Below are 11,299 nucleotides of genomic sequence, written 5' to 3' on the forward strand. Positions count from 1 at the left end.
CTCAGGCTACCCCATATCCATTTGTTGATTGATCTGATCATAGTTTCCTCACCAGAAACAGCTTTCTGGGCTAGGGGATGAAGTGGAAAGATAAAGTGTGTTGGATTACGGTGATTGATACTACTTCTCCCTGTCAGTGGGGTGGTGGAGTGGACAATGTGGGGACTCTGATGATGCAATCACACGTTCTAGGGATTCCTATTGTATCCTGAACACTAAAAGGTTCTGTCCCTCAGCATCCATGGTCACCACTTTAGCATGTCCCTCAAGAGCATCTACAACAGAGATCTTAAATATTTTTTTCTTAAACAATCTATTAGTGCATAAAAGTTATATTTTATTCATAAGTTCATTATCCAAGTCTTCATCTTGCATGTGATCACATTAGCAAAAAAATGTCCTCACTTCTCTCAGTGGTCCTCATTTCCTATTAGGTTCTGGGTCATTATATTCCCTAATTCATTACTACACCATCTTTGAAGGCATAACTTCAAACATGTCACCACAAAGTTCCTTCAGTCTCTTGATTTTCTTGAAAATCTTCTTAAATGTGTCAGAAACACTGAATTGGGAACTTACTGCTGCCCTTGGTTCACCTTTCTGATATGAAATAATAATCATTATAGTCATTTATCCCTACATGTCAATATATCAGAACAAGGAAAATTTTGACCAAAAAACCTCAACTCTATTGCGTACTTTTCTTTCCTAAATCTTACCTACTCATGTTAGAGACAAAGTAGACTTTTGTCAAAAAAAAAAAAAAAAAAAATCCATCTAGATGAATAAGTATGACCAGTAATCAGCAGACTATACTAAACTTACTGAGTAGAGTCTTCTGGAGGAATATCATTCAATGTAGGATGATCTGATCTCCAACTTTCTCTTTGGAAGATCACCCAACTATTTGAAGAACAGCTGATTGTCCAGAAAATTTTGGATGATAGAACAGACTTAGGAACCACAGGGCTTGAGAAGACCAAAAAAAACTGTGTTTTTGTTTGAATAACACTTAACTGTCTGAAACTGAGCACATGACAGGAAGTAATACCCCCATGATTGGCCACACAGGAATATGATCAGACAAGCAATTTATAAGGTTAAGAATGTGAGGAGACTAGGTAGCAACCTATCCTGGGTACAAGATCAAGTGTTACTGTTTCTTGGTGACTTCCTTCTCTTCACTTAAAGGTCATGTTTGGCAAGAAGGAATCTTTTCATTCCCAGGTATCATGAGTTTGTGAGAAGACAACAGAACATTGACTGTCTGGTCCTCACAGCAAAGAGGGAGGTTTTGAGGCATTGTGACAGTATTTCCCCTTTTCCCCACAGCATGGAGCCCCTTTAGGTTTCTCTAAACTGCAACTCAATATTGTTGATGTTGGGAAACGAATGTAGAACTCATTGTCTTCTTTCTTTTCTCATGCATCCTAAACAGGAAGGGGCCAGTTGGCATGTATGTTTTAGTAATGAAACTGAAGCTTCATAGGTTAATAATAATTGGTCTGTGTTTTGAGAGAAAACCCAGCCTCTACCTCTCCTGGGTGTGTTTCCGTAGGAGTTTGGGGCATATGACAGAAGTATATAAAGGGAACTGGGGTAAGGGTGGATGTTGATGGAAGTGAGGTGGGAAAGTTTCTCAGGACTGTGGTGTGGGCATCCCCACCAACAGCAGTAGCAGTGGAAGGAAAATGAAGGTCAGTCTCTGCTCAATCCTCCCCCAGCTTCCACAGATTTTCATGGAAATGATAATCACTGAGTTATCAACCAAATTGCCCTAAACTGACACCAGGTAGAGAAGTAAGCAGAGGGAAAGAGAAGTAACTGGAGGTGACACAGGACCTCCAGGGAGCGTGAAGAGTAGCAGTGGTCCGTATTAAGAGATGAAGATTAAGTTAGGAGCTAGGCAGAGTCAGTTATAACTGAACCCTATGATACAAAGGTATATCTCTTCTTGGTTCCTTAAACTTTTGGCCTTCAAGAACAATGAGGTTGGATATCATGATAGGTTGGATATCCTATTTAGCCTATTTTGATTTAACACGAGAGTGCCAAAAAATAAGTTGACTGCATTCAGGACTTATTTAACCCTAAGCAGCTTCAGGTCCTCATAGAAACGTTCAGAGTTAAGGAAAGAAAGACCTGTTGGCCACCTGCCTATCTCTTAAAAGAAGCCTAAACTTACCAACCTGGTGATCTTTACACAGAGATCATTGGTAGGCATAAAAAACACCAGAGCAGTTTGTTTTCATTTGTTTCAGACGTGTTCATAAATGTTCATTAAAGCACTATTAAGATGTCTGCCTTAAAATGCTGCCTTAAAATGCTTCAACTACATCATCTCAATAACAGCATCTCTTGATTTTCTTCTCTTATTTGTGATTTTCCTGGTTCCTGGCATGATGAGTGATTCCTTATTGAATTCTGGACATTCTAGGTGTTAGGGACTCCAGGTCTTATTTAAATTTTAAATTTTTAAGTGGGCTGTGCTAAAGCTGGGCTGATAATGGATATTATGGTTTGGCCCCACTCAGCCCACAACTCACAGGTGAGACAATGAAAGGAGGTTCAGAAAAGAAACGATTGGATTACAAGCCCTTAGGCCAATCAGTAAATTAATCACCTGATGGGATTAATTGAGTGGTAAATGAAGGCAGGTGGGCTGCAGCTGGAGGAGGTAGGACATTGGGGGCCTGGCTTTGGGGTATATACTTTGTATGTGGTGAGTGGAGTCTCTCTCTGTGCTTTCTGATCATCACATGAGTTGCTTCCCTCCACCACACTCTTCCACCATGATGTTCTGCCTTACCTCAAGTCCTGAGGAATGGAACCTGCTGTCTGTGGACCGAGACCTCTGAAACCACGAACCACTAAATAAACTCTTCCTCTTCTACAATTGATTTTGCTCAGATCTTTTAGTCACAGCAGCACAAATGCTGATTAAAACAGTGGAAGAGGGGCATCAAGTATTTACTGCTTTACCACTGGGAGGGAGTGGAAGTCCAGACTGCCCACTCAGACTTCCTGATGCCAACTTGGCCCCACTCAGCCCCCACTTTGTCACAAGCAAATGACAGTGGAAGTTATGCTCCTGGAGTAGCCTCCACTGCACTGGTGGGGAGGTATCCAGGAAGGGGAGCCTTCTCACCACAGAACAGAGACAGAAGTCCAGGTTCCCTACTTGGTTTCCTCTGACACCACCTCAGCATGGCAGGGAAGCAATGATCCATTGCCTCCAGGTGAGGTGGAAGTCTAGCTCTTCCACCTGTTATTTTCAACAAGGTAAGGATGCAGCATGATTTCCTCACTAGTGTATTGCCAAAGAAAAGCTTTGCATATGGTATTTTATACATAGTGTACAGGTTTTGGGCTATATGTAGTAGGAAGGTTAGGGAGAAATGTATTCACTCTCTGTGTCTGGAATTGAAGACCCTATCTGTTTTTGTAAATACAGTTTCCTGCCCATCATCCCTCTAAGAAATTCTGCTTCTATTACATCAGTATAAAGCCCAGGAAACACAGAAGACAAACCCAAAAAGAAAAAAAGGGGATACTCTTCAAGTTCCAGAAGTACAATGAAATGAAATATCATGGGTATTAAAATGCACCTAGTAATAAAAATCTGTTTTTCAAATGACTGTCATATTCCACAACTCTTGGCCTTACAGCATTTATAGGAGAAGAATCCAAGGTAGTGATGTGATTTGTTCCACGTCACATGGATCATCAATAGAATAGAAGGAATTGGAACCCAGTTCTGATTTCTGGCTCATGTTCAGTCTGCCTTAGCTTTAGAATTCTTCTGTATTTTCAGTTAAATTCAGGTTTCCAAGTCCTTTTTTTTTTCTTTTTTTTTTAATGTCATTAGTTCTTAATCAGTCCAAAATTGAAATTATCTGGGGACCTATAAAAATACACTTATTACCTGAATTCCTCTCCTCTCCTGTCCCTGCTCTAGGATAATGCCTGGACATCAGGATTTTATTTCATCTTTCTGGTAGCATCTAGTGTGCAGGCAAGGATGGGAACCACTGTTCTTCTATTTGGTTCTACCTCAAATAATTAAATTGAAACCTAAAATTATAAAATATTTTTGCTCATAGTAATAAGGAGAAACAGCTGAAGGTAAAACATTGCCCTGTAGCTACCTCTTTTTTGCTAAACCTTTGTTATAGTAGTGTAGCTACTAAGCTGTCACTGCAAGTCTTCTCTCAAAAGCATTTATGAGGATGAAAAGGTTTAGAAGATATTAAAGGGAGCGATAATGAATTGGCCACAAAGTTTGCTGCAAAGCAAATTGGTAGCTGGCAATCAAAGTGGGTAACAACATCCAGAGCTGGAACTTGCTCCCATCTCCCAATTCTGTTACTATATGGATAATTCCACTGAGATTCCCAAATGAACATTTTTAAGAATTGTAAAACAAGAACACTGCCGACATCAGGAGCACAATACTGACCCCAAGTGGAATGAAATCTAAATGGTATTTCAATGTCCCCAGCAGCGGTGAGACCAAAGAATCTGATAGAAAAGAAATTCACATGCAGGACAAAGCTGCTGGGCTTTAAAGATGCTTGGGAGAGACTAACATATTGAGTTTTTCTTCTAATAATAAGCTTTTTGGGGAAATTTTGAATTTTATTTCCAACTACTCTGGACGGATGACTGAACCCAAAATCAAGAGGTAAGCTCTGGCTGCACAAGGACAATCCCGGCAGAAAACCTCATGCTCCTATACCCTGTGCTCCTCCACCCACTGAACAGAGAGAGGAGGAGAAGCAAAGAGCAGTGTTCACCCAGGAAACTTTGACAGAGGCAAAAGCTGATCATGGGACACAGGAAGACAGTTCCACAAAGGTCCTTGTGTAAAGTGTTGAATTTATCAAGAAAAATATGAATTTTTTAGTGAACCCCCCAAAATTTTTTTAATTATTTAAATTAAACGACAGATGAAAGATGAGATAGTGGAGCTAAATTAACATAATTCTCTAAGAACAAACCACTTTTATAATAAACTTTGATAGTGAAGACAGAAGAATTCCATTAGGGAATATTTGCTCTCAGGTAAAATATCCTACAGGTTCATTGTGTGTATAAATAATTTTCTAGTTATTAGTCTAGGAGGGCAAGGTTAATAATCTTTACTTAGATAGATATAATATTTTCCCTGAAAAACACAAGCGAATTCTGAGAAAACTCTCAATCATCTGCCCTAAATAGAAATAAAAGAGTTTAGAAATGGAAAGAAAGTTTTGTAATTTTAGAAACTCATTTCTGGGCTCCGTGTTTGAGTAGAGCTGAAGAATAGAAAAAGCAAGTGCAGAGAGATGGGATCAGGCACTCAAACAATCACAGAAGCTTGCTTCAAGGTGCTTCTTCATCTCCTTGTTTTGTCACCGAAATGTGTTCACTTATTGGTTGTTTTCAGGATAGGACAGAAACAGTAGGAAGTGAACTAAGTTATTGAATGAGTTTGTAAATTCACTCCAAAAGGAAGAGAAATACTGGGGAGTGGTATTGGTCAAATTACATTGTTATCTTGTATAACAATAAATCCCACAATTATGTACAACTATAAATTACTAATAAAAAATATGGGGAAAAAAAATCACTCAGAAAGACTCACTCAGCATCAGATTTAGCTTCACCTGTTTCTTCAAGCCTATCTCTTGGGAAATGCTCTACAGCCAATGAACTCTCCAAAATGTCTTTGACTAAGATCCTATCTTATTTGCTCTCCCAGGGTTTCTTGAATCCAGAATATGAGGGGAGAAGAGATCAACTAGCATCGTGTGTAGAGATAGGAAGGGAATACAGGTCAGAACAGGGAAAATTAAAGTGATCAATGAGAAAAGGTTGCTATTGGGAACTCTCAGATGTTCTCATCATTCCTGATCAAAAAAATAATGCAGTATGAGAAGGTTGAGTAGAGGGCAAGTCTTCCTACAAAACACATGAAACTAAACCAAAAACTGAAATCAGCAAACATTATCTCTTCCCACACTCCACCAAGGCTCTGCCCCAGACCAATTAAGTCTGAGTCTTTGGAGACTTATAGCAGGGTCCTCTGGGTTTTCTTATGGTAAGATTAGCCTGGGTCCTTGTTACACTTAGAAACTCCCATGTCCCCCAAGTCAGATCTCTGGGACCTGGGAGTCTATTTGTCACATTTCCTAGCTTGTCTAGAGGAAGAGAGAGAGAGACTTTTATAAAGCAATTATGTAAATATATAGTGTTTTTACAAAGAAAGAATAAGGAAGTTTATGTTCAAGTGACTTAGTCTGAGGAATCCAGGAAGACTTCCCAGGAAGATCATCTTTTAAACATTGATTTAAAGATGAGTAAGTTAACTAAGTAAGATGAAGACAAAGGAAAGGGTCAACGTATATCTCAAGTGCACAGAAAAATAGTGTGCAAAAGCTCTAGGTGGCTTCCGGTCTAATTGTAAACGTCAAACCTGTACCACAAACACTGGGTAACATGGTAAGAGATTGTACATGTCACGAGGTAAGAAGACACAGATGCAACAAAAACTTGGAGTCCGAATGGTGACTGGAAAAGTGTGGGGGTGAGAGTACTGAAGGAGTCATAAAACTTTCATCTTCAGAGGTCAGACTTTCTAGGTAGGAAGGAAAGCACAAGTTTAGATAGGGAGACCAGAGAGAATGAGGACTGTCCCTGAACTGGCAGCAGAGGGGATGGTGCAGGAGGAGGGCGAGGAGAGAGAACAAGCATTGGGGCAGATCCCAGAAGGGCTTGAAAGATGATTTAGGGATTCTCCACTCCTGTGGGGTTTTCCGGGAACCCCAGCCTCGGGCGTGGTCAAGATGGCGCCTGACGCTGAGCCAGAGGCGGCCAGCTATACAGTAAACAACCAGCGAATTCCAATAATTGGCTAGTTAATGATGTGACTAGAGCATGCCCCCCCCTCGTGCACCCGTCCTGTGCCTGCAGCTGTCCGCGTTTATCTTGTGTACTCTCCCCTGATTGACTGAAGTGTATATAAGCCTGGTGGGTGGGAGAGTAGGGGGGAGAAGCTGAGGAAGGGACGGAAGAAGCAGAAGAACCGGCGGCAGCGACGGCGGCCGCGGCAGCAGCGGGAGCAGAGCTGGAAGGAGGGAGTACGCGGGAGTGGAAGGAGCTGGGAAAAGGAAAGCTGAAAGTGCGAAGAAGCTAGGGGTAAGAGAAGCGTAGGAAAGAACCTGTGCACAATAAACTTCCAAAGCTTCAGATGTTTTGCCGTGTCTCTCTCTGCGGCCAGAGGGGACGCGACACACTCCCTTGACTCCTCCTTTTTTTCTTCAGTCTAGAGATCAAACCCAGGGCCTCGAGCATGCTAGGCCACTGAGCCACTTCCCCAGGTCTGTTTAGGGATTTTTTTTTTTTTCCTCTCCTAAGTTTATTTTCTTCTCTGAGTCTTGGATCATCTAGAAACTCCATTTCCAGTCTAGCTCTTGAGATAATTTTACCTTTTATCAGGGTCCCTACTTAAAATGTTTGTCTCTTTCAATTTGAGTACATTTTATAATCATTAGAAGGTATCGATTTGCAACAGATCTCTCACCAACTATCCTGTTTCCCAGCAAATAAAAAAGTGCTATGTAGACATACCTGCACCCATATAAAAAAGCAGGAGTATAAATGACTTTTGCTGGTTATTTTCCGTTGGTCCTTGTATTTAACTCAACTCAAATTAGCTATGACTTTATTTTCAAATTAGTGTTCTCAAAGGAAAATGTATCAGATTGAGGCTTTTCATTTGGAAAAACCATAATATTCTCATTACCATTTCAATGTCCATTTGGTTATTAAAAGTGATAATTCATGCTCTTGGGCAGCAGCCCTGAATCAAGGCCAATAATGAGTCAGCAACGCATTCTTCAGGCTTCTCCACCTAATGTAACCTGGCCACAGTCAAGGTCTACCTTCTCACCACGTTGAGATAGTCACACAGATGCTGTCAAGGATACCCATGGCATGATACCACTTGCAATAGACTTTAGGGTTCAAATGCATCTCGTTGTGGTTTTATATAAATGGAATAATGACTGTGGCCTGAAACCTTATTGATATGTCTGATTGTCCCATTTCAAGGAACAGTTTCTCTCAAGAAAAGGAGTTTGGTGTAGTCTCTAAACAGAGGTAGCTAGGGTCTGAATGTGTCTCCCAAAATTCACATGCTGGCAACTTAATCCCAAAGCAATGGTGTTGGGAGGTGTAGATTTTGGGGAGATGTTTAGGTCATGAGGGCTCTGCCCTCCTAAATGGATTACTGTCATTATAAAAGAGTTTCACAAAGGAGTTTGTCCCCTTTCGCCTTCCATCACTTGAGAACACAGCATGAAGTCTCTTACCAAAGGCCAGCACCTTGATCTAGGACTTTTCAACCTCCAGAACCCTGAGAATAAGTATCTGTTCTTTATAAAATAGCCAGACTGTGATGTTTCTGTTATAATAGCACAAATGAACTAAGAGGCTAAGGGAACAAGACAATAATCAACAACTTGAGCAGATCTTAAGACCAGCTACTCCCTCTTTTCTCTCTCCTGGGCTACTTGCTTCTATCTCGTAGTATCACTGTTTCTCTCTGTGATGTATTCTTCCTCCTTTCTACCCTCCAACCTCCAGTTTCTTTGCACCTCAGTTTTGCTGCAAGCCTACCCTGACCATAAATAAGCCTCTTAAATGTTTATCTTCCACTGCTAAAGGTCTCACTGTCTTATCTTCCAGGTAAAAATTATTGAAAGAGAGTATGATTGGCTCAGTTCATCCTATTGTAGCAAACAAGTGTGTGCCCGGCAGAGTTGGCACCCAAATTACTGTAGCTATCAGTTAGCTCAGAACTCACATAGAACAATGAAAACTGGTGCTAGCCTGAAACCTACAGCAGGAGTTTTTCAACCTGAAACCTGAAGCAGAATCTTCTAGAATAAATCTGATTGCTGGATTATGGGGAGTTGAGAGAAGGATAGAGCTCAGCCAGCCAAGTCAGTGGGAGGGTACCCAGATGACTCAGGGCAGCCATGATTTCCAATGCATTCGGAAATATTTCATATTTTAATAAGCAGTATGCCCATAGTGGTTCATACCACTGAATCTCTGGGAGTAGGAAGGGGCAGGGATATAAAAAACACAATATGGCCACCTTAGGAGGTGGTCTGGGTTTAATAGGCATTTGAGATTTAACCCATCCAATATGTGTGAATATATTTGAGAGAATTATGAACCGTGAGGTCAGTAAGGACTTACATTGTTAGTATTTATTCAACTCCCCAAAGAACTATTCATGTTCTACCACACTGAGGGAAACTAGTGAACTATTTTCTGTTATCTGATCAGAGAGTGAGGGCTCCCATCAGTCTATCATTCATTATGCATATATCTGATTGTGGGGCTGTAGACCAAGTCTTACGTTGCACAACTTTAAAGTGATGAATTTGTTTAGTGTAACCTCTACAATCCCTTTCCCAATCAGATTCCTTTCATGTTCAAGAGGTTCATTTTAAGATTTGTGAGCAGAGGGACAGTCAATACTAACTTCAACAGAGGGGAGAAAGAGAGGAAATTAACCTTATTTGGAAGAATTCAGCATAGTGATAAAGAATATAGCCTCTAGAATCAAATCCTGGCTCAACCAATTGTAGTGTGTATAACCTTGGACAAATTACCATCTGTCAGCCTACATTTTCTCATCTGTAAAAGGGGAATAATAAGATCTCACAGTTTTGTTATGAAGAATAAATATATAAAGTGCTTTAATCAGTGTCCATCACCCAAAAAGCACTCAATAAATATTAGTCAATATCATTCAATGTCATACTAGCAAACTTCCATTAATTGCATAATCTAAACCTTTTAAAGACCATACAAGATAGGTGTCATTAATTCCATGTTATCCATAAAAAACTGAGGCTGAGATACTTTAATTCACCTAACTCACCTTTTCTCTTTTTTTCTATATTTTTTAACTGATGCAATATAGTTATATAGTTGTACATAATGGTGGCATTTATATATATATATATATATTCATACATTGGTCAATTTTTTTCTTAAAGAGCAAGATAGTAAACATTTGAGACTTGGCAGGCCATACAGTCTTCTGTCATGAGCACTCAACTTTACTACTGTAACAGAAAATAGGCATAGATAACAGTAAATGAAAGAGGAAGACTGTGTTTCAATAAAATGTTATTTACAAAAACAGGCTGGCTGGCCCATGACAGTCAACTATAATTTGCCAATCTCTGGACTAAGTCACTCAGCAAACAATTGGCAGTTGGGATCCAAACTCAGAAAAGAATCATTCTGTATGCACTACACTAAAGATTTTATAATTCTATTTTTAATCATAGAAATATTTATTACAACTGAAATTTTATGCAGACCTCCAGGATATAAATTAGAGCCAGAAGACACATTTATACCAGTTTCCACTTAACTGTCCCACCTACTGCCTATCTTCAAGTCAGTGATTCTCAAACCATGTGGACTTTGTTTAAAAATAGAAATTCTGAGGTCTCCATTTTATAGTTTCTGGATCAGATGGCCTCAGTGGTGCCAAGTGATGTGCAATGAACCCTCTTACTTATGCCATAGGTATCCTTGGTGCTGATCTCATTAATGTGAGGTACTTACAGAATCTTTTTCTAATCCTGCTATGATTCTAATGGGAAGCTATAGCAATAGAGCAAGAACTCCATAAGGAATTGGAATGAAAGATTGGAAGTTACTTCAAGAGCTGATCTTTGAAAGGAATTTTCCAAGGGCTCTGACACACTTTCAGAGAGTAAAGACAGGATTGAGATATCTGATCAAGAAATATCAATGAAGCCCTACCCAGCAGCTGGGGACAGCTCAGGACAAGGAGGGCTTAAACAGGGCTCCCGACAGGCAGCCTAAGAAGCATGAGCTGATATCTAGTTCCATTTTTAAAAGAATACTATTAGCTGAGTGAGACACAGGCATTAAATTTTTAATATCACTGTAAGTGCTGTAATGTCCTCATAAAACTTGAAGATGTGTGCTTTCTGGACCCACAGAGAACAGTCTGTACTTTTCTAGGCTATAAACTTGCCTACAGGGAGCACTAGGAAAAAGGTCCATCTTTCTTTTGGCTAGTCTCCCATTGCCTTGGCCTCTCTGAGGCCACCTCCAGGAGAAAGTTCCAACCACGATGAATGCTCTATTCCCAGGTTGGTCGCTGGCAGCTGGAGTTGCTAAAGATGGGCCACTAAATATGCCCCAGATAAAAGCCAGAAGGTGTCTGGGGTCCCTGTCTGTGAAGGTCTCCACAAAT

This window comes from Sciurus carolinensis, chromosome 5 (genome assembly GCF_902686445.1).
Source record: "Sciurus carolinensis chromosome 5, mSciCar1.2, whole genome shotgun sequence".
Taxonomy (NCBI): Eukaryota; Metazoa; Chordata; class Mammalia; order Rodentia; family Sciuridae; genus Sciurus; species Sciurus carolinensis.